Below are 25,469 nucleotides of genomic sequence, written 5' to 3' on the forward strand. Positions count from 1 at the left end.
TTAATTAGCTAGGAGCTTATAATGGTTTACCTTGCCTGCCAACATGCTATTAAAATGGTTGTGATGTGGTATGATAGGGTGGTATCCTCTTTTGAATGTTTCGAGTGGCTTGACTTGGCACATGTTCACGCATGTAGTTGAAACAAAATCAACATAGCCTCTACGATATTTATGTTCATGGTGCATTATATCCTACTCATGCTTGCATTCAGTGTTGATTAATTTTAATGCATGTTCATGACTATTGTGCTCTCTAGCTGGTCGTTTCCCAGTCTTTTTCTAGCCTTCACTTGTACTAAGCGGGAATACTACTTGTGCATCCAATTCCATAAACCCCAAAGTTGTTCCATATGAGTCCACCATACCTACCTATATACGATATCTACCTGCCGTTCCAAGTATGTATATGCCAAACTCTAAACCTTCAAATAAACATTCTGTTTAGAATGCTCGAATAGCTCATGTATCAACTAGGGATGCCTGTATCTTCCATGCTAGGCGGGTTATTCTCAAGAGGAGTGGACTCCGCTCCTCACTCACGAGAAAATGGCTGGTCACCGGGATGCCCAGTTTCATGCTTTATGCAAATCAAATCAAAATAACTGCAAACAAAACTCCCCTCGGGACTCTTGTTAGTTGGAGGCACTCGTTGTTTTGAGAAAGCCATGGATTGATGCTTGTTGGTGGAGGGGAAGTATAAACTTTACCATTCTGTTTGGGAACCGCATATAATGTGTGTAGCATGGAAGATATCGAGATCTCTCGGTTGTTATGTTGACAATGAAAGTATACCGCTCAAACTATTATTCATATATATTTCAAAACTGAGCTCTGGCACCTCTACAAATCCCTGCTTCCCTCTACGAAGGGCCTATCTATTTACTTTTGTGTTGAGTCATCATCCTCTTATTAAAAAGCACCAGTTGGAGAGCACCTCTCTCATTTGCATCCATTACTGTTAGTTCACATTGAGTATGACTTGACTGGATCTCCTTTACCATGAATTACAATGTCTAGTCAGTCCTTGATCTTTAAAGGTGCTCTGCATTTATGTTTTGCGGTCTCAGAAAGGGCTAGCGAGATACCATCTTGTTATATCATATTATGATTGTTTTGAGAAAGTGTTTTCATCCGAGATTTATTATTATTGCTCGCTAGTTGATTATGCCATTGATATGAGTAAACATGAGACCTAAGTGTTATTGTGAATATGGTTAGTTCATAATCTTTGCTGAAAAGCTGAATGCTGGATTTACATATTTACAACAACAAGAGCAAACAGAGTTTGTAAAAGTTTTTCTTTATCACTTTCAGTTTATCAACTGAATTGCTTGAGGACAAGCAAAGGTTTAAGCTTGGGTGAGTTGATACGTCTCCATCGTATCTACTTTTCCAAACACTTTTGCCCTTGTTTTGGACTCTAACTTGCATGATTTGAATGAAACTAACCCAGACTGACGCTGTTTTCAACAGAATTGCCATGGTGTTATTTTTGTGCACAAATAAAAGTTCTCAGAATGACCTGAAAATCAACGGAGATTATTTTTGGAATATATAAAAAATACAAGAAGAAAGATCTACGTCAGGGGCCCACGCCCTGTCCACAAGGGTGGGGTTTGCGCCCTATCCCTGGGCGCGCCCCCTGCCTCGTGGGCCCCTTGACTCTCCACCAACCTCAACTCCAACTCCATATATTCGTGTTCGGGGAGGAAAAAATCAGAGAGAAGGATTCATCGCATTTTATGATACAGAGCCGCCGCCAAGCCCTAAACTCTCTCAGGAGGGCTGATCTGGAGTCCGTTCGGGGCTCCGGAGAGGGGAATCCGTTGCCATCGTCATCATCAACCTTCCTCCATCACCAATTTCATGATGCTCACCGCCGTGCGTGAGTAATTCCATCGTAGGCTTGCTGGACGGTGATGGGTTGGATGATATTTATCATGTAATCGAGTTATTTTTGTTAGGGTTTGATCCCTAGTCTCCACTATGTTCTGAGATTGATGTTGCTATGACTTTGCTATGCTTAATGCTTGTCACTAGGGCCCGAGTGCCATGATTTCATATCTGAACCTATTGTGTTTTCATCAATATATGAGAGTTCTTGATCCTATCTTGCAAATCTATAGTCACCTATTATGTGTTATGATCCGTTAACCCCGAAGTGAAAATAATGGGGATACTTACCGGTGATGACCGTAGTTTGAGGAGTTCATGTATTCACTATGTGTTAATGCTTTGGTCTGGTACTCTATTAAAAGGAGGCCTTAATATCCCTTAGTTTCCAATAGGACCCCACTGCCATGGGAGGGTAGGACAAAAGATGTCATGCAAGTTCTTTTCCATAAGCACGTATGACTATATTCGGAATACATGCCTACATTACATTGATGAACTGGAACTAGTTCTGTGTCACCCTAGGTTATTACTGTTACATGATCAATCGCATCTGCCATAATTCTCCATCACCGATCCAATGCCTATGATCTTTTCCATATATTGTTCTTCGCTTATTTACTTTTCCGTTGCTGCTGTTACAATCACTAGAAAATCCAAAAATATTACTTTTGCTACCGTTACCTTCTGCCACCGTTACCACTACTATCATATTACTTTGCTACTAAACACTTTGCTGCAGATATTAAGTTTCTAGGTGTGGTTGAATTGACAACTCAGCTGCTAATACTTGAGAATATTCTTTGGCTCCCCTTGTGTCGAATCAATAAATTTGGGTTGTATACTCTACCCTCGAAAACTGTTGTGATCCCCTATACTTGTGGGTTATCACGACGTCATCCACATATTCTTCGACCGTCTTGACGATTTGTTTCTCCAGGCATGTTTGAATCATGCGATGGTAGGTGGCGTCGGTGTTTTTCAGCCCGAAGGGCATAGTGTTAAAACAGAAAGGCCCATATGGGGTAATGAATGCCGTTGCGGCTTGATCAGACTCCTTCATTTCGATTTGATTATATCCAGAGTATGCGTCGAGGAAACACAGTGAGTCGTGTCCTGCAGTAGCATCAATGACTTGATCGATGTGGGGGAAGGGATCCTTGGGCAGGCCTTGTTGACGTCTTTGAAATCGACGCACAGGCGCCAGGATTTATACTTCTTTGGTACCATCACCTGGTTTGCTAGGCAGTCCAGGTGTTTTATTTCTCTGATGAACCCGGCCTCAATTAACTTGGCTAGCTCCTCCCCCATAGCTTGTCGTTTGGGTTCGGAAAAGTGCCGCAATGTTTGCTTGACCGGCTTGTGTCCCTTTAATATATTGAGACTATGTTTGGCCAATCTGCATGGGATTCCTAGCATATCAGAAGGGTGCCAGGCGAATATGTCCCAGTTCAGGCGCAGGAACACACGTAATGCAGCATCGACCGTCGGGTCCAGCTGTGCTCCGATGGAAGCTGTCTTCTTGGGGTCTGTCGGGTGAACTTGAAATTTAACTATTTCGTCCGCCGGTTTGAAGGAGGTGGATTTGGGCCGCTTATCGAGGATTACATCGTCCCTATCCATCGTGGATCGTAGTGCGGTTAATTCTTCGGCCGCAAGGGCATTGGATAGTGCTTCGAGGGCTAGGGATGCGGTTTTGTTTTCAGCGCGGAGCACTATGTACGGATCACTGGCGAGAGTGATAGTACCGTTTGGCCGGGCATCTTGAGCTTCATATACCCATAGTGAGCTATGGCTTGAAAGCACGCGAATGCATCTCACTCCAACAGGGCGTGATATCCACTATTGAAAGGGGCTACTTGGAAGGTTATCTCTTCGGACCGATAGTTCTCCGGCGTGCCGAATACCACGTCGAGTTTATTTTTTCCCGCGAATCTTGCTTCCCGACTGGGAATGGTTCCTCGAAAGTTCGTATTACTTTGCTCGATGCAGATCCTATCCGTTTGCATTTTATTGAGCATGTCCTCGTAGATGAGGTTCAACCCGCTGCCACCGTCCATGAGCACTTTAGTGAGCCGAAAGCCATCCACAATTGGATTGAGAACCAAGGACGCTGGTGCTCGGACTGGCCAGACTTTTGGTTCGTCCTCGGCATTAAAAGTTATGGCCGTGTCATTCCAGGGATTTATTGTTGTGACTTGGCAGACTTCGACGAGGTCATGGAGTGCCCTTTTGTGCCGATTGTTTGAAGCAAAAGTCTCGAAGACCGTCAATACTCTGAGGTCGTTGTCTTACGGAGAGTACTGCTCTGAGGTGTTTTTGATGAGGATATCCTTGCCGCTCTTGGACACTTGCCGGAGTATCCAACATGCTCTAAGGCCGTGGGTTGGTTCGTTATCTGGTGTCGTGTATATTTTGCATGGCTTATCGAGCCATCCCTCAAGGACGGTTCCATATCCCGTAATGGGTTTGATTTTCTTGCCTACAGGGTCGGGTGCCCCGCGAGAGTGCATCCTTTTTGCCCACCAGGGAGGTGGTATGCATGCCCGCGGTTCCCAGCGAGCTGTCTGAGTTTTCCAGGCGCTTTCCATTGCGCAGTACTTCTATACTATGGTTTCCAAGTCAGCGAAGTGTAGTACGCGACGGCGGTTGAGGGCGTTGAGGATTTCTTCATCCGCGCAATTAATGCAGAATACTGACATCGCGTCCTCATCACGGAAATTTTAATCTTGTCCTTGACAAGGAGGAATCTGGCCCAAAAGTGATGGACTGTTTCCTGAGGCTACTGCCGTACATACATGAGGTCGCATATATCCGGGGGACCAGAATTGCTTGGTGAATATTGCTTGTGGTGGGTGGGGGGCGTTAAATCCGAACCCTGACCCAATGTGGAGTCCGGAGTTTGAAAAACTTCCGAGTTTATTAGTTCGGGCTCCGAGGTGTCCAATGATTCTTTAGGCCCAATGCCCGATTCTAAGTTCGGAGGACCAGAAGTGTCACCCCACAGATGGGTATCCGGCTCTCTGAGCTCGGAAATCCGAATGTAGCATGTTTTCAGCATAGGGGAAGAGTTGTTGTTTTTCTCCTCTACGACCGCTATCTGATGGGTGACCGGCGGAGATTTGATTTCTCATGGATCGGGTTTAAGCCCAATCCGATCATAGTCTGTAGCGACCCCCAGGGCGGAGATGCGATCCAAGAGTTCGTTTAAAGACGACAAATCCGCCGGATCCATCCGTTTGGAGTATTCGGGGTCAACACGGAGACGATTTTCGATGACTTGGGAAGTCATCATCGGCTTAAAGGACGAACGGGCGGCCATAGTAAAGCTGCCGAGCCGGAGGGTTTGGCCTGAGGCCAGGGCTTCTCCGGAAGTGATACTGTCCTTGATAACAAGGCGAGCCATCAATCCTGTTGTCGATGCTACAGAGGAACTCTCAATGAAAGCACCAATGTCGGTGTCAAAACCGGCAGATCTCGGGTAGGGGGTCCCGAACTGTGTGTCTAAGGATCGAAGGTAACAGGAGACAGGGACACGATGTTTACCCAGGTTCGGGCCCTCTTGATGGAAGTAATACCCTACTTCCTGCTTGATTATCTTGGATGAATATGGCCTTTACAAGAGTTGATCTACCTCGAGATCATAATGGCTAAACCCTAGACGTCTAGCATGTATGATTATGATTGCCTCTATAGACTAAACCCTCTGGTTTATATAGACACCGGAGGGACCTAGGGTTGTACAGAGTTGGTTTACAGAGGAAGGAATCTTCATATCCAAACGCCAAGCTTGCCTTCCACGTAAAGGAGAGTCCCATCCGGTCACGGGAGGAAGTCTTCTGTCTTATATCTTCGCGGCCCATTAGTCCGGCCCACATCATATATCCCGGACACCCGAGGACCCCTTAATCCACGACTCCCACACTTGGAGATCTATTCAATGCAATCTTCTTTTGCGGTGCGTTTCTTGAGATCCGATGAATAGTGGATTTATGATCAGATTATCTATGAATATTATTTGAGTCTTCTCTGAACTCTTTTATGCATGATTAAGATATATTTTCATTTCTCTTCGAACTATCGGTTTGGTTTGGCCAACTAGATTGGTTTTTGCAATGGGAGAGTTGCTTAGTTTTGGGTTCAATCTTGTGGTGTCCCCACCCAGTGACAGAAGGGGTAGCGAGGCACATATTGTATTGTTGCCATCAAGGATAAAAGGATGGGGTTTATATCATATTGCTTGAGTTTATACCTCTACATCATGTCATCTTACTTAAGGCGTTACTCTATTCTTATGAACTTAATACTCTAGATGTAGGCAGGAGTTGGTCGATGTGTGGAGTAATAGTAATAGATGCAGAATCGTTTCGGTCTACTTGTCACAGACATTATGCCTATATTCATGATCATGGCCTTAGATATCGTCATAATTATGTGCTTTTCTATCAATTTGTCAACAGTAATTTGTTTACCCACCGTATGTTTTCTTCAAGAGAGAAGCCTCTAGTGAAACCTATGGCTCTATGTCTATTTTCCATTATATATTTTCAGATTTATAAACCAAAAAACCCAAAAATACCTTGCTGCAATTTATTTATATTTATAGGTTGCTCTTTTATTTATATTTTATACCTATATCTTTTAGATCTCACACTTGTTTGTGACCATGAAGGGATTGACAAACCTTTTTCGCGTTGTGTATAAGTGTTTGTTAGATTTTGCAGGTGCATATATTAGGGACTTGCTTGTGCCTCTTACTGGATTGATACCTTGGTTATTAATTGGGGGAAATACTTATCTCTACTTTGCTGCATCACCCTTTCCTCTTCAGTGGAAGTTCAACGCAAGCTGAAGAAGTAGCACCAGTCATCCATTATTTTATGATGTCCCTTGCCAATTCTATTTTTGGTAGGATGCACATTGCGCTACAAAAAATACACTTCTGTGATGATACATGTTTGTCACAGTAGGTCACGTTTTTTTGTCATGCATGTACATCCATGACGATTTTATGACAGAATCAAGATAGTCATACTTGTGCTATCATAGAAGTGTTCCATGACAATACCAAAATTATCATCACGGAAGTGTCCACTTCCATGACAATAAATCGCGCATCCTGGAAATGCTTTCGTCAAGGGTAACCGACACATGGCATCCACCGTAACGGATCGTCGTTAAGCTATCAGGTTCCGGTTTGGATCCGATAACCCATTAACAGCCCCGACCAACGGGGATTTTCCAGTTGTAAAATTCTCATTCGCCGGAGTATCCACGTGTCAGCTTAGTGCTAGGCCAGATGTCATCCAGCGAATGGACGGGATGCTCCTATGATATGTTGACACATGACTCAGCCCAATAGTGGTCCATTCAGGTCAAAAGGCTAGCCTGTTTGACTTAGTCAAAAGGTAGCGTCCCGGCCCACGGAAGGCCTGTTAACGGCCTGCCGCATATAGCCCATTTCCAGCCCACTAACTCAGGACCCGTTATAGCCTATCCAAATTAGACCCAGTAGCGCCATATGGGCCGGCCAATATGATTCCAGTCCGTTGAAACTTCCGGCAATGTATGGCCCATGACGTATTTCGGCCCATATCAGGCCCTTTGTAAATCTTGGCCCATAAACGGCCCATGGTGAAACTGGCCCATAATGAATAGTGTATTGCTTTATACCCATTAACGACCCATTATTTCATTGGGCCATTCCAGCCAGTGTTATCTTTCGGCCTTCTAAGGGCCCATTTATTGATGGGCTCATTTCCGACATTCGATTACTTACGGTCCGTTACTGGCTTGTTCCGCTTGTGGGCCATATTCATCCCGTTGCTGGAATTTGAGTGCCAAGTCCGCTTGCGCTGATTCTAGGCCTTGAAGGCGTTCTGCTTCCTGCTTCCTTTGCTCCTCCTCCAGCTGCCTCTTCTTCTCCTCCTCCATCTCCCTTCTCGCACGGCCTCTGTAGTTGGCGTTCCAGTCCGAAAAGTCCTCATACCACGGAACAACGCCCTTGCCTCATGTTCTTCTCGGGTGTTCAGGATTTCCCAAGGCGCGCGTAAGCTCGCAGTTCTCTCTATTGGGCGTGAACACCCCCTTTCAAGCATCTTCTATTGCTTGAAGTAACTTATCTTCGGCTCCCTTAAGACATGCCTTCTTCGAAACCTGGCCCGTCTTCGGGTCCAACGCCCCCCATGCGCATAGAACCAAGTTCTGCACCTGGGGCCCAGCTCAATGTAAATGGAGTGACCTGTGTAGCCTGCATCTCTTGTTCAGAATTATCCCACTTAAGCATTGCTATCGCGTAGCCACCTGGCCCCAGCCTATGGAACTGCTCATTTTTTGCGGCATTGGCCTTGTTTTTTCTCGACCGTTCCTTAGATAATTCTGATTCCTTGAATGTCATGAAAGTGGGCCAGTGTTCTCTTTGCTTCTCGAGTGTTCCCTTGAATTCTGGAGTCTTCTTTCCTCCTTTGACATAGTTGGCCCATATAGTATTCTTGTGGTTGTTGTATGCAGTTGCCATCTTCCTAAGAGTAGCGTCCTTGACTTTCTGCACATCTGCATCTGTGAAATGATCTGGTAGGGTGAAATGTTCCATGAGTTTGTCCCAAAGCAGAGATTTTGCTCTGTCGTCGACAAAAGTAAGATCTGGACATTTCTTTGCTGGCTCTTTCCATTCTTGAAGGGAGATCGGGAGTTGGTCCTTCACAAGAACTCCGCACTGACAAACGAACTTGTTCGCAATGTTCTTAGGCGCTACTGGTTCGCCATCAGTTCTGATGGCATCGATGTTGTACTTTACGCCCTCCTTCAACTTTTTGCCTGGGCCTCACACTATCCTGCTGCTTGTAGAAGATCTGCTCGATCCAGAGGGCTGAAAGAAGAAAGATCGATTCATTAATATACCTTCAAATCATTTAAAACATGTGATGATCATCAGATGCCTGCTTATGTAAATATACCTCACCGGAATCTGTTATTTAAGGATCAACATTTTTGGTGTCATCACAATCATAGTTCATGACTTCACCAATTCGGTCGTCGCAATCGAATATCATATCATCACCCTCCCTGGTATTGTTCAGATATTGGGAGCCGTCATCTTCTTCATTCTGATCATCTGGCCTGCGAGGGGAGCGTATGATCTCGAACAGGACCTCTTCTCCCTCTTCGCTGGTATTGTCCACCATAGCTTTTATTTAACTAATCCAGAAGAAATATAAAACAATTTAGTATTCAAATTACAATGCATGCATGCAATCAATAAGGAAAAACTGAATTATAGTACATAATATGCATCGTCTCGAATAATATATAATCTCGAATACATCGTCTCGAATAATATATTATCTCGAATACATTGTCTCGAATATTATATATCGAATACATTACTAGCTAGCTAGCTAATAAAGATCGAATACCACAGAATAATCTAGGCCACTCGCGGTTCCTGACGCGCGGGCGGTGGACACCCAAAGAGAAGGAACCATCACAGGATCATAGCTCCAGTCATGTCCCCAAAGAACCTACAAGGTATTGGAGAACCTGACGTCCATAGCAGCCATGTAGCGACGGACGTGCTCATCCTCCTCCCTGACACGGCGACGTACCACCTCCGGCGGGGCCGGCTCCCTCCGCACCGAAAGTGGCCCACGCGAACGCCACCAAAGGAGCTCAGGTTCGATGACAGGACCTGGGGCCGGGTTCCTCACCAGGCGGCGAGCCCCTGAAGGTAGAACCTCCCAGTGCCAGGCTGGCGGAGCCCAGTCCCGGACATGGGTCCTCTGAAGCAGGACGTCGTCGTGAACGGGTCGACAGCGAGGATGCGGGCTGGTCATCGTCGAGAACAAATACTATATGCCGCAAAAGTAACGTTTTTTAAATGATTGGATTGTGATTTCTTATATGGAAATTCTAAATTTCTATAACTAAAATTATAAGAAACTAGAAAAACATCGATCATCGTCTAACAATTTGAAATTAATCTAATTAATCTAGCTAAAACTAACATTTCTAAAATTTCTAACATTTCTATATAACTAATAACATTTCTAACATTTCTATAACATTAACATATCTAGAACTAAAAGTATCTAATTAATTGATTCATCTATAGCTAAACAGAAAAATTGTGTGTGTGTGTGTGTGGTGTATGTGCCCGTGTGTGCACCTACGGCACCGGCGGCATGACAGCTTCGATTGGAGGGGGGAGAGGGGCTCACAGCGCGGGTGAGGTCGAGGCGACGGCGACGGCGAGGTCCATGCGACGGCGATGGCGAGGCGAGGTCCAAGGTGACGACAACGGCGAAGCGAGGGGACGGCGACGGGGGCGGCGATGGGGACGGGCGGCGACGGGGCGGCGCGAAGTCGATGGTGACGATGCGACGGGGACGGGGGTGGCGCGGAGTCGACGGGGAGGCGCGACGGGGGCGGCAACGGCGATGGGGTCAAAGAAGCAGAGAAGAAGAAACTGAAATTTTGGTAAGTGTTGTATATATAGGGATGACCTTTAGTACCAGTTGGAGCCACCAACTGGTACTAAAGGTCAAATTTGGCCAGGCCAAGCGGCGGGAACGACACCCCTTTAGTACTGGGTGGTGGATCCAACCGGTACAAAGACCACCCCTTTAGTATTAGTTGGAGCCACAACCTGGTACAAAAGGTGGTGCGCTGCCAGGCGAGGGGTGCAAAAGTTTAGTCCCACCTCGCTACCGAGGGGCGCCCGCACCTGCTTATAAGCCCAGCCGCCGCTGCTGTCTGATACGTCTCCAACGTATCTATAATTTATGAAGTATTCATGCTATTATATTATCCATCTTAGATGTTTATATGCATTTATATGCTATTTTATATGATTTTTGGGACTAACCTATTATCCTAGAGCTAGGGATGGCAATTTTATCCATGGATCTGGATACCCATGGATACCCGACCCGGTTGGGCAAGGGTATGGAGCGCATTTCTGCCCATGGGTCCGTGGATATGGATACCCATGAACAACCGGGTTGGGCACGGTTATAGTTTGTGCTCCCTGGATATCCAATGGATACCCGTATGACATGTGGGGCCATATGCCAGTGACAGTAGAAAGAGCGGATCAATGGGAAATGGCATGCAATATGCAACTGGTGCCATAAGCTATATGTTGCAGAATCAACCTCTGGTATGTCACACTTAAGGACTCATCGTATTACTTGTTACTTACCTATGCATGTAGTTTATGTTGTCATTTTTGAGTGAATGATGATGAGTTAATTTGATCTTTGTGAAGGCTTCATGCTGACTTTTCTATGCCCATGGAGCTCCATGGGTATGTGGGTATCCAACGGGTTTGGGCATGGGCACAAATTGTGCCCATGGATAATTTGGTGGATGGGCAGTGGGTACGAAGATGGGTCATGGGTTGGATTTGGACCAGCTCCACCCGCCCCAAACCCGACCCATTGCCTGTTTTGGTTTTTCCCTTCTTTTTGAGTATTGCAGAAAAGGAATACCAAATGGAGTTCAATTGACGTGCCAATTTTTCATGATGTTTTAGGGACCAAAAGAAGCCCCCAGAGTAAAAGAGTTGGGCCAGAAGAGGCCCGAGCCGTCCACGCGGGTGGGGGGCGCGCCCCACCCCCTGTGTGTGGGCCCCTCTCTCGTGAATGACTCGGAGACCCCCCTGACGTGAAACCGACGCCAAAAATTCCTATAAATACAGAAACCCCCAGAAAATAACCTAGATCGGAAGTTCCTCCACCACAAGCCTTTGTAGCCACGAGAAATCAATCTAGGCCCTGTCAGGCACCCTGCAGGAGGGGGCCATCATCACCGGAGGCTATGGAGGAGGATCCCGGAGGGGCCATCATCACCATGAAGGCCAAGGACCAGAGGGAGAACCTCTCTCCCATCCAGGGGGGAGGCCATGGAGGAGGAAGCACAAGGGGGAGAACCTCTCCTCCTCTCTCTTGGTGGCACCGGAGTGCCATCGAGAGGGGATTCATCGCCGCGGTGATCGTCTTCATCAACATCACCATCATCATCACCCTCATCTCTTTTACGCGGTCCACTCTCCCGCACCCCGTTGTAATCCCTACTTGAACATGGTGCTTTATGCCACATATTAGATCCAATGATGTGTTGCCATCCTATGATGTTTTGAGTAGATATCCTTTGTCTTTGGGTTGATTGATGATCTAGATTGGTACGAGTTGTATGTTTTATTTTGGTGCTGTACTTTTGTGCCCTCCTTGTCGCACAAGCATGAGGGCTTCCCACTGTAGGGTGTTGCAATACGTTCATGATTCGCTTATAGTGGGTTGCTTGAGTGACAGAAGCATAAACCCGAGTAAGGGGGTTGTTGCGCATGGGATAAAGGGGACTTGATGCTTTAATGCTATGGTTGGGTTTAGCCTTAATGATCTTTAGTAGTTGCGGATGCTTGATAGAGTTCCAATTATAAGTGCATATGATCCAAGAAGAGAAATTATGTTAGCTTATGCCTCTCCCTCATATGAAATTGCAATGACAACCACCGGTCTTGTTAACAATTGCCTAAGACAATTCCGCACACCGATCCATCATTATTCCACACTCGCTATTTATAATATTTAGTAATATATTCTAACTTTATGATAACAGCACCTACTTTTATATTTTATCTCTCCGATACCATGCAAAGTTATCCTCTTCATACCCACAACGTAATTTTATTTCTCGTTTCTAGTTGGAAGAAAATGTTCGGTGTATGTAGAGTCATATCAGTGGCAGATAGGGCTTGAGAGAATATTGATCTTACCTTTAGCTCCTTGTGGGTTCGACACTCCATACTTATAAGTTCCACCATTGGGAATTGCTACGATGATTCCCCGCACTTGGGGATTATCAAGCTCTTTTCTGGCGCCGTTGCCCGGGAGGAATAGCGTGGGGTTGATATTCTTGTGTATGCTTGTTTGCTTTCTTCACTAAGTAGATTTTGTTTTTCCTTTTTTGTTTCTGTTTAGTTGTGGGTGAAACATACAAAAAGAATTTAAAAGAATGAAAATACAAAAAAATTACTTTCCTCTCATACCTAAAAAGTTTTTCAATAAGAGAAGTGATTGGAAGGTTATGCATTGGAGAAATGAGGGTCGACCTTGAACACTTGTGTTCATGCTCATGGAAACAATGTAAAACAAATTCATGGAAGCTTCTCTGAAAATAATTATCCCCTTGTATATATCCATTGTATTATAAAAATAATTTGCCAAGCCTTGGTTTTAGGATGATTAGATTGCTTGTTTACTTTGTGCAGTACAAAAACAGAAACTTTGGCTGTAGCACGTGATTTTACATTTTTTACTGGAAAGTCAAATGGGTCTGAAACTTTTTGCACATTACTTCTATACAAATTTTTTAAATTTTAATATTTTTTCAAAAAAGTTTGGATTTACATAAGTTTACTAAACTTCCAGATTACTACAGACTGTCATATTTTTGACAGATTCTGTTTTCTATGAGTTGTTCGCTTATTTTAATTAATCTATGGGTAGTATCGGGGGGTATGAACCATGGTGAAGTTGGAATACAGTAGATATAGTTCTAATATGAAATTGGAATAAGTTTGCAACAGTACCTAAAGGTAGTGATTTACTTTATTTACACTAATGGATCTCACAAAGTTTTTTGTTAAAGTTTTGTGTGGATGAAGTGTTTGAAGATCGAGGAGCTATCAATATGAGAAGAATAAAAAGAGTCAAGAGCTCAAGATTGGGGATGCCCAAGGCACCCCAAGTAAATATTTCAAGGATACTCAAGCATCTAAGCTTGGGGATGCCACGGTTGGCATCCCATCTTTCTTCTTCAATAATTATCGGTATACCTTGGTTTTTGTTTTGTTCACATAATTTGTGTCCTTTGTGTTTTTGTTTTTCCTTTAATAACTATGCTAGTATGAGATAGCCCTTTATTGATTTATAGAATACTTCATGTGCTTCACCTATATCTTTTAAGTATGATCTTATAGAATTGCTCTTTGTGCTTCACTTAAATCTTTTGAGTATGGTTTTATAGAATGCTTCGTGTGCTTCACTTATATATTTTGAGCTTGGATATTGGTTAGTATATATTAATTGTAGGATTCTCCATGAACTTCACTTATATCTTTTGGAGTATGAATAATACTATCATCTAAAGTGGATTTAGAAGAAGGTTGCTCCCACTATTCGGAATGAGAGGAATTTTGCTTATGAGAAGACTAGTAAAATTTGTATGCTTGTAGTTCATGGATAGAATGCTTTATATGCTGGTTATATTGTTGAACTCATTCATGATGCTACTTAAAATTATTATGAGGGAGGAATACATGTTTGTAGGAGTTGCAATAATATCAAGTTTCCCCTCTATATGCTTAAAGTTTTGAAGTTATACTTGTTTTCCCTTCCTATGCTAGTTGATTCTTGTTTCTATAAATTGTGTGCTCACAAAATCCACAGGCATAGGGAGTGGGTTAGGTTTAAATGTGCTAGTCATATTCTTCATGATGCTCTCTTTATGTTTCAATTCTTATCTTTTATGTGAGCATCATTGAAATCATCATGCCTAGCTAAAAGGCATTAAAGAAAAGGAGACAACCCAATATTTACCCTTACTGTTTTTGTGTGTTTACATGATTAAGATACTGTAGTAATCATGTTTTATAGCTTTTGTTTCAATAGAGTGCCAAGTAACACCTTTGGGAAGACTTGGGTGAAAGTTAATGCGATCTTGCTCTAAAAAATAGAAACTTTGCGCTCACGAGATTAGCTGTCATTTTTTACAGAAGAGTGCGATTGAGTTAATTCTTTTTTAATAAGATTAATAGAAAAATTCCTCACGTCCACCAATTTATTTCATAATTTTTGGAGTAGTAGAAGTACGGTTGGTGTTCAGATCATTACAGATTGTTCTGTTTCTGACAGATTCTGTTTTCATCGCATAGTTTGCTTGTTTTCTAGTTTCTATGGCTTATATTTCTCAATATAAATTGTAGAAATGATTTGGTACAGTAGGCATTGTGTGAGGACAATTATTAACCTTGTCTTTGATAGTACCAAAGTGAATGGTTTACTCTTTATCATACTAACCTATCTCACGAAGTTCTGTTAAGTTTTGTGTGATTGAAGTTTTCAAGCTTTGGGTGAGATATCGATATGAGGAGTGGAAAGACCCTAGCTTGGGGATTCCCAAGGCACCCCAAGGTAATATTCAAGGAATACTCAAGCGCCTAAGCTTGGGGGTTCCCCAGAAGGCATCCCGTCTTTCGTCTTCAAAACTATCGGTATACTTTACTCGGAGCTATATTTTTATTCGTCACATGATATGTGTTTTGCTTGGAGAATATTTTAAATTTTACTTTCTGTTTGAATAAAATCATTGGATCTGAAATCTTGAATGAAAAAAAATCCTCCCATGGCTATTTAATTATTTGACTACTCAGTATTCTTCACTTATATCTTTTTGGAGTAGTTTGTCATTTACTCATGTGCTTCATATATATCATATGAGTAAATGGTTGAATGAATTGAATATCATAAATTTGAATTTATATACGTTTCATATGCTTACAACAGGGGGAGTAATGAATTCAAACATAATAAGTATAGGTAGTAAACTTATTGGAAGTTAGCAAACACAGAATTGGTCACTAGAACAATTCATGAAAGAATATTGAAGGAAGAGAGATTTCACATATAAATATACCATCTTGGACATATTTTGTAATTGTGAGCACTCATTAAAATATGACATGCTGAAAAGTTGATGTTGGACAAGGAAGACAACTTAATGGGTTATGTTTTCCTATATTCGAAATGTTATATTGTCTTGGATCATCCAACATGTTGAGCTTGCCTTTTCCCCTCATGCTAGCCAAATTCTTTGCACCAAGTAGAGATGCTACTTGTGCTTCCGAATATCCTTAAACCCAGTTTTGCCATGAGAGTCCACCATATCTACCTATGGATTGAGTAAGATCTTTCAAGTAAGCTGTCATTGTTGCAAGCAATAAAAATTGCTCTCTAAATATGTATGATCTATTAATGTGGAGAAAATAAGCTTTATACGATCTTGCAATGTGGAATAAATAAAAACGAGGGACTGCATAATAAAGGTCTATATCACAAGTGGCAATATAAAGTGACGTTCTTTTGCATTAAGATTTTGTGCATCCAACAATAAAAGTGCATTAAAACCTCTGCTTCCCTCTGTGATGGGCCTATCTTTTACTTTTATCTTCTACCCTTATACAAGAGTCATGGTGGCCATCACCTTTCCTTTTTACACTTTTTCCTTTTGCAAGCACTTTGTGTTGGATCGATCCGGATATATATATGCACTTGGATGTAGGTTCTCATAAATTATTATTGCTGACATTACCCTTGAGGTAAAAGGTTGGGAGGCGAAACTATAGGCACTACTAGGGAATAGGCTAGCAGCAGCGCGAGTTTTAGGTGTATCAGTAGCGCGCGGACCGGCGCTACTAATAAGGCGCTACAGCTAACATATAGCAGTAGCGTGTGCTCACTAGTGCTACTGCTACACAAGTGGAAGCTCGCTACTGCTAATAGCTATAGCGCGCTTCTTCCATGCGCGCTACTGCTACTACCGCGCTGCTGCTAACTTTTCTCCACTCGCTACTGCTAATTTTAGTAGTTTTTTGTTTTTTTCGGCATATTTGTTTTGTATTTGAACAGGCTTTATAGAAGAATCTTTAGCACATACAAATGTCATCATGATACACATACAAATGCCTACGAGACCACAGATGTAATCATAGCATATACATACAAATAGTCTCATCATAATCATCATCCAACACAAAGTGGTCTCTCGTCATCATCTCGAAAATAGCGATACAAGTCTCGATTACTTGCAAATACATCGTCATCCATCTAAACAATGATATACGCGAGAAGAGCTATCACTTTGAGTACATGAGTTCGTATCCCTCTCTCGCATTAGCGTGAACCTAAACTAACTACTGCCTGTCGCTCAGAAACTGGAAACCGGAAACCGGTACACCTGGGCCTGACACTCGGGCCACTTGTCGTATATATACTCCTGGCGTAGCACTTCTTCGCCATCTATGATCTATGCACCTGCATCGTCACATGAGTTGATGATATGCAACATATATAGTTGAGCAACAGAAAGAGACAGACTTGGCAAAAATAGAAACAACATATCATAAGCATAAATAACAAAGTTCATCGTACCCCAAAATGCCCTAACTAGAGTGATTTTCGCTAGTCGAGGAGGACGGTTTAATTACATCACAAATAAAGTTTCACCATGCATAACTCCAAGTTTTGTCATACAGAAAGTACGGGCTAAACGGACACATTGTCATATATCGACAATCACTCCAACATGCCGTTCCATCCATCCAAGTCAGGGAGATAGTCCTTGAGCTTAGTGAAAGGCTTCATGTCGAGACGCTGAGAGGCTATCCACGTTCGGACGTCTTCCCGCGACATTTGTCCTTCTCCGTAGAACATCCCTGTTTTTCCGACGACCTCCTTCATGATGATTTGGGCAAGTTCGCATTGGATGTTATAGAACTCAGCTCGAAGTCGATGATCCTCGATATCTCCTATGTCCTTTGCCCATTGCAGAATATGGGCATCTTCAGATCTAGGTGACATGCGAAGGTTCTGGTGATCCCGTCTGTACTCCAGCATGTGGTGTAGGACCTAGAATCCATCATTAAGAGAATCGTTCGGTTGCTGGATGCAGCAGAAGTCGGTCTTATGGCCGAAGGCGGCCCCGCCTCCCCTTGTCTTCTTGTCCCTGACCTCTCCACCCCTTGCTTGGTAGTAAAACATAGCACTGTCGAGAACATCCTTGATGTGGGTGTAATCCTTTTTTTGAATGTTCTTCAACGAGTCCAAGTAAAGAGCATGGGAGAATCGAGGGTAGAGGATGATGAGGACGGCGAGCCCACCGCTGCGCAAAATAAGTACACCTCAAATTAATTAGCCTCCACCGTGCAAATGAATGATTGAAATCAAAGGAAGGATAGCAGCGCGGATGACTTACACGGGATGATAAGGCACGAGAATTGCCTCCTTGTCCTTATTGGCGAGCATGAAAGTGACGATGTAATCCCTCGCGTATTCACGGTGCTTTGCGCAGACTCCCAAGAAGTCCTCGTGCATGTGGTACGGGTCAGCGACACAGATATTAGATTTCTGCTCAACCCCGATGATGTAGTTCATGTGCAAGGCATAAAGGCGGACAAACGTAAAATCCAGCTTCTTCACGTGAAACATGTCGAATATGTAATCGAATCGGAGGAAGAACTTATCCGCGGGGAAGCTGTCGACGTACGACATTTGCCGCGGAACGTTGACCACGTAGAATGGGTATCCTGGATCTTTTGAGGCGATGAGGCCTTTCTCTACCTGCAGCACATCGTCATGAAGTCTCCTTAGATCGCCGAATCTGGCCCGTAGCGCTGTTGCAGGTAGGATTGGTTGACCGGGGATATGCCATTTATCCACATCGGGGATATCTATACGGTCCTGAAGCCGAGGCTGCTAAGGCGGCTGGATCATAGAATCAGCTTTTTTGCCTTTCCTCGCTCTCTTCCTAGACTTATTTACTACCGGAAGGTCGTCCATAATACGTTGAGACAGCAATTCAGGCACCGACTCATGACACTCAAACCCTGAGGAGGCGCCAGTATAGACATACTGTTCAGCGCCATCGTCGTCCTCATCCTCATCCATGGCGACGTCATCAATGACTAATGGAGCCTCCTCCTTACCCCGTCCGCTATCACCCAACCCGACACCCGACGCTAATTGGGCAGGTGGGGTGTTGATGTTCATACCTTGCTGAGGCTGCGTGCTCGTGGGTGTGCTCCCGGCCGCCTCCAGACGAAGCAGACTCTTTGGCCACAACAGCACCCACCCATTGCAACAATCACCAAGCCGCCGCGGTGTCTCGTCGTCATCCCCCGCTAGTATTGGAGGAGGCAAATTCTCGTGGCCCGGTTTGACACTGGCCACGGAAACCTTGAAGACGTTCGGGGGGATCGGCCGACTATGGAACAATGGTTCCTTCGGCTTCATTATCATCGCCTTCCCCACGTCCACCTTCTAGTCACCGATGGTGTACAATATGGTGCACAGGGTTTTGTCGGCCTGCAAAGAAAAGTCTGCGACGTGAGACATCCGAAAGGCAACGAAAACGGGAGATTATACATTTATATTGAAGGGGGCCGGTGTGACAGATACAGTGAGGGTGTCGAGCTCAGCCAAAGATGAAGCACCACCGAGCACGTCCGGTGTGGGAGCCGGTGCGGGACCAGGTGCTGGTGCAATGCTAGTCGAGCTGCTCCCCAAGAAGTCGGCAAGGGGAAAGTCCTCTGCATTTTTTTCTGGATTTTGCCTTGTCCAAGAGATAACGCCCGTCACCAAGGAAGTAGACAAATCTGCAACCACCTGTTTTGCGGCAGCTACCGCTGTTGCGACTGTTTGAGATGATTTCTTCTCAACTGCAATCTCAACCTTCTTGTCGATGTTTTCTTCAGTTAACCTCCATCTTTCCTTTCTCTCCTCCGTGGTCTCATGGTAGTACTTCTTCCACGTGGCGCCGTATCCGACACCGTGCACGCGTCCATATGACGGTCGAGTATCCTCCGGTTGTCGTTTCAATATGTTCAACGCCTGATTGAATGGAGTGTCCCACTTGGGCCTCGCCAATGCCTCAGACGGCGAGTCACTTTTGGCCGCAATCCAGTGCTGCTCTCTCTGCAAAAGGCACAAGGATCGTTTACAAATATGACTAACGTGTGTAGTCGAATTGATCATAAACTAAAATTACTAGCAGTCTCATGAACTCCGTAATGACCGGTGTTGTCTCGTAAACCTTGTTCACTGGGTCCCAACGGTGCCGGGCCCTAAGGACGTCATGCTCCTGCGGGACAGTGAAATCCGCCAAGGGGTCTGGGATGCCAAGACTCGCGGCTTCCGCGTCCTCCTTGGCCCATTTGGACCTCTTTCCGCCGTAACCACGGCTTCCGAGGTGGTGGCTCCCAATGTTCCTCTCTTGAAGCCCCTTCATGTACTGAGACTTTTTTTGGCAGCTTCGGCCTTGCAAGCCTCCTTGAATATTTGAAACTGCTCTTCCGTGATTGTCGGATTATCCTTTAAAATCTCGGAGTAGGGTTCCTTCTTGTCGATGATCTTTGCTTTCACTCGATTTTTCCAGGCGGCCAACGCGTTGCTAAACTTGGTCATGGCGTGTTTGTTTATCTTCTTCATTGCCGGGTCCTCATCTGGATCTTCATAATCCTTCCCATTCCGGCCCGGGAACAAGAATATCTGGTGAAACTTCTTTAGGAGGGAGCTGCTCATATTTTCTATCTTCGGTAGTTTCTCATCGTTGATGGTGGCGGTTGTCCGTACGATGCAGCCTATTTGATTGCTGTAGCATCGACGCGCTTCCTCGGGCGCCTTTGGCTCAAAATTGCCGTCGTCCACCTCCGTGACCACCAGTCTAGTAGTCTTGAGTTTGTTAGGAAGCCGTTGCCTATTTTCTTTCTGTTCTACACCGGCTCCGCTCCCCAAGGCAGCGCCGGTCTCAGTCTCAGCGTCGATCTCGATGCCGGTCTGAGTCTCAGCGCCGATCTCAGTCTCAGTACCGGTCTGAGCCTCAGCACTGGTCTCGATGCCGGTCTGAGTCTCAGTGCCGGTCTCAGTCTTAGCACTGGTCTGCTTGTCGGTCTCAGTCCCCGATGCCACCGGTTGATCGTCGGCAAGGCTAAAAAAATCGTCTGCCGCCCAGTAGACGTCGTCGCAATCACCAGAACCCTGTCCTTCATCGTTGCTAGCCATGTTTCCTACGATTAAATCTAGTAAATTAATTCTAGACCTAATAAAATGAATAATGACATACAAAAAGCCTATGTTTTGTAGGAACGTTGACTCCTTCCTGGTGTGGCAAATCCCGGGCACTCGATATGTCCTAGTTTGTAGCACAAGTCATGCCGAAATTCACGGAAAATTTCGGCATGACCTTTGCTAAAAAGTGGACAAATCGAGAACCTGAAATTTGCCAGAACGGAAATGAATCAACATTCCGGCAAAACATATATAGGCCACTCAGCTTCATTCAAACAACAAAGCCACTTGGGCCCAAACAACATGACCACTTCAATGAAAAGATATAATCAACAACAAAAGTCTAGGAAGGGATCATCTTTAAAATAAACTTGCCTAAATAACCTGGATAATTAACCTAATTAAACTAGTTAACCTGACTAGTTCTCTGTCAAAGCCCTAACTAAATTTTTGCACTAACCTAGGTAATTAACCTAATTAAACTAGTTAACCTAACTACTTCTCTGTCAAAGCCCTAACTAAATTTTTGCCCTAATCTAGATAATTAACATAATTAAACTAGCTAACCTATGCATGAGAGAGAGAGGAGGGGTGGAGGCTTACAAAGGATGGCTCCGGTGGTGGCGAGGGAGGCAGTGGAGGCGAGGGAGGCAGGGGCATCTCCGGTGACGGCGAGGGAGGAAGTTGTGGCGAGGGAGGATCTGGTGGCGTTGACGGTGGCTCCGATGGAGTTGATGCGGTCGCGCGGCTCCGTGGCGTTGGGGGCGGCTCCGATGGCGTCGACGGCGCACGACTCCGGTGGCTCCGGGGGTGTCGACGTCGGCAGGAGATGGCGGCGAAGTGGGGCGACGGCGAATCGGGGAGACGGCAGCGGGGTGGGTCGAGAGATTTGGGGGGCAAGTGGTGGCCGGGGGGGAAACGGTCTTTTGGTTAAGTCAAAACTAGCGGTAGCGCGTTTCGCAGAACGCGCTATAGCTAAGGTAGCTATAGCGCTTTTTCCAAAACGTGCTACTCCTATACATATGTAATTTTCTCTCTTTTTTTATTTCCTTTTCTGTTTCTATAGCAGGGGTCCTGGAAACGCGCTGCAGCTGCGTTAGCTACAAGGCCTCTTACTAACACACGCTACAGCTAATCCTTTCTCTGTTTTTTCGCTTTTTCATTTATTTTGCTTTACATTTTATTTTTTTCTTTCTCCTTTTTCTGTTTCTTTCATTTCATTTACTTTTCTATTTGTTTTTCATTTTATTTTATTTCCATTAGCAGTAGCGCTGTTACAGGGAAACGCGCTGCTACTCATGCCCTAGCGGTAGCGCACTTCCTGCAAGGCCGCTACTGCTATGCGTAGCCCATCGTTCCAGCAATGGGAATATTAGTAGTAGCGCTTTTACGGGCACACGCGCTACTGCTAGGATCGTATCTGCAGCGCGGTTTATTCTGAACCGCTACTGCTATCTAGCAATAGCGCCCTTTTTTAACCCGCGCTGTCGCTAAATTTCTGTGTATAAGGTTTTCCCTAGTAGTGAGGCCCCATCTTTCTCTATGTCCGATTACAACTTTGAACCCATAAATACCACATGAGTGTTAGCCGTTGTGAAAGATTAAATGATAATTGAGTATGTGGAGTTTGCTAAATCAAAGCTCTTACATAGACCCTTCCTGAAAATAAGATGAATTGCAGTTGTATGATGACTAAGAGCACAATTTGTTAGTTTTCAAGAAAGTTTATGATCTATACTTTAAGATGTGAATAGCTTGTTACTTGATCATGAGAAATTTCATGAGTTGAGCTACTGTTATGATATATAATGATGCTAGAAAAAGTGATTCGAACTATCATTGATGAAACTTATGCACTTGCTAGCATTCACACTTCATAAATTATTTCTTTTATCATTTACCTACTCGAGGACGAGCAGGAATTAAGCTTGGGGATGCTGATACGTCTCCAACGTATCTATAATTTATGAAGTATTCATGCTATTGTATTATCCATCTTAGATGTTTTATATGCATTTATATGCTATTTATATGATTTTTGGGACTAACCTATTAACCTAGAGCCCAGTGCCAGTTTCTATTTTCCCCTTGTTTTTGAGGATTGCAGAAAAGGAATACCAAACGGAGTCCAATTGACATGCCAATTTTTGATGAATTTTTACGGACCAAAAGAAGCCCCCGGAGTAAAAAAGTTGGGCCAGAAGAGTCCCGACCCGTCCACGAGGGTGGGGGCACACCCAACCCCCTAGGCATGGGCCCCTATCTCGTGGACGACTCGGAGACCCCCCCGGCATGAAACCGACGCCAAAAATTCCTATAAGTACAGAACCCCCCCAGAAAATAACCTAGATCGGAAGTTCCGCCGCCGCAAGTCTCTATAGCCATGAGAAATTAATCTAGGCCCTCTCTGGCACCCTGCCGGAGGGGGCCATCATCACCGGAGGCTATGGAGGAGGATCCCGGAGGGGCCATCATCACCATGAAGGCCAAGGACCAGAGGGAGAACCTCTCTCCCATCCAGGGGGGAGGCCAGTGAGGAGGAAGCACAAGGGGGAGAACCTCTCCTCCTCTTTCTTGGTGGCACCAGAGTGCCATCGAGAGGGGAATCATCGCCGCGGTGATCGTCTTCATCAACGTCACCATCATCATTGCTACCTCTTGAGCACTGTGTTGGTTTTCCCTTGAAGAGGAAAGGGTGATGCAGCAAAGTAGCGTAAGTATTTCCCTCAGTTTTTGAGAACCAAGGTATCAATCCAGTAGGAGGCCACACGCAAGTCCCTTGTACCTACACAAATAAATAAGAACCTCGCAACCAACGTGATAAAGGGGAAGTCAATCCCTTCATGGTCACTTACGAGTGTGGGATCTGATAGAGATGATAAAATACTATTTTTGGTATTTTTATGATAAAGACTAAAAGTAAAGATTGCAAAATAAAAGTTAATAGAAATAGCTTGTTGACGGAAGATTAATATGATGGAGAATAGACCCTAGGGCCATAGGTTTCACTAGTGGCATCTCTCAAGATAGCATAAGTATTACGGTGGGTGAACAAATTATTGTCGAGCAATTGATAGAAAAGCGAATAATTATGAGAATATCTAGGCATGATCATGTATATAGGCATCACGTTCATGAAAAGTAGACCGAAACAATTCTGCATCTACTACTATTACTCCACACATCGACCGCTATCCAGCATGCATCTAGAGTATTAAGTTCATAAGAACAGAGTAACGCCTTAAGCAAGATGACATGATGTAGAGGGATAAACTCATGCAATATGATATAAACCCCATCTTTTCATCCTCGATGGCAACAATACAATATGTGTTGTTTCCCTTTCTGTCACTGGAATCGAGCACCGCAAGATTGAACCCAAAGCTAAGCACTTCTCCCATTGCAAGAAAGATCAATCTAGTAGGCCAAACCAAACTGATAATTCAAAGAGACTTGCAAAGATAAACCAATCATACATAAAAGAATTCAGAGAAGATTCAAATATTGTTCATAGATAAACTTGATCATAAACCCACAATTCATCGCATCTCGACAAACACACCACAAAAGAATATTACATCGAATAGATCTCCAAGAGAATCGAGGAGAACTTTGTATTGAGATCTAAAGAGAGAGAAGAAGCCATCTAGCAACTAGCTATGGACCCGAAGGTCTGAATTATACTTCTCACACATCATCGGAGGGGCCATGGAGTTGATGTAGAGGCCCTCCGTGATCAATGCCCCCTCCGGCGGAGCTCCAGAAAAGGCCACAAGATGGGATCTCTTGGGTACAGAAGGTTGCGGCGGTGGGATTAGGTTTTCGTGGTGCTCCTGGATGTTTGCGGGGTACATGGATATATATAGGAGGAAGAAGTAGGTCTGTGGAGCAACGAGGGGACCACGAGGGTGGAGGGCGAGCCCAGGGGTGGTGGGCGCGCCCCCTGCCTCGTGGCCTCCTCGATTGATTCTTGACGTCCACTCCAAGTCTCCTGGATCACGTTTGTTCCAAAAATAACGCTCCCGAAGGTTTCATTCCGTTTGGACTCCGTTTGATATTACTTTTCGGCGAAACTCTAAAATAGGCAAAAAACATCAATTTGGGCTGGGCCTCCGGTTAATAGGTTAGTCCCAAAAATACTATAAAAGTGTAAAAATAAGCCCATTAACATCCAAAATGGATAATATAATAGCATGGAGCAATCAAAAATTATAAATACGTTGGAGACGTATCAAGCATCCCCAAGTTTAATTCCTGCTCGTCCTCGAGTAGGTAAATGATAAAAATAGAATTTTTGATGTGGAATGCTTCCTAACATATTTCTCAATGTAATTTTTCTTCATTGTGTCATGAATGTTCAGATCCGAAAGATTCAAGATAAAAGTTTAATATTGACATAGAAATAATAATACTTCAAGTATACTAACTAAGAAATCATGTCTTCTCAAAATAACATGGCTAAAGAAAGTTATCCCTACAAAATCATATAGTCTGGCTATGCTCTATCTTCATCACACAAAGTTGTAAATCATGCAGAACCCCGATGACAAGCCAAGCAATTGTTTCATACTTTTGATGTTCTCAAACTTTTTCAATCTTCACGCAATATATGAGCGTGAGCCATGGATATAGCACTATGGTGGAATAGAATGGTGGTTGTGGAGAAGACAAAAAAGGAGAAGATAGTCTCACATCAACTAGGCGTATCAACGGGCTATGGAGATGCCCCTTAAT

Source organism: Triticum dicoccoides, chromosome 6A (genome assembly GCF_002162155.2).
Source record: "Triticum dicoccoides isolate Atlit2015 ecotype Zavitan chromosome 6A, WEW_v2.0, whole genome shotgun sequence".
Lineage (NCBI taxonomy): Eukaryota > Viridiplantae > Streptophyta > Magnoliopsida > Poales > Poaceae > Triticum > Triticum dicoccoides.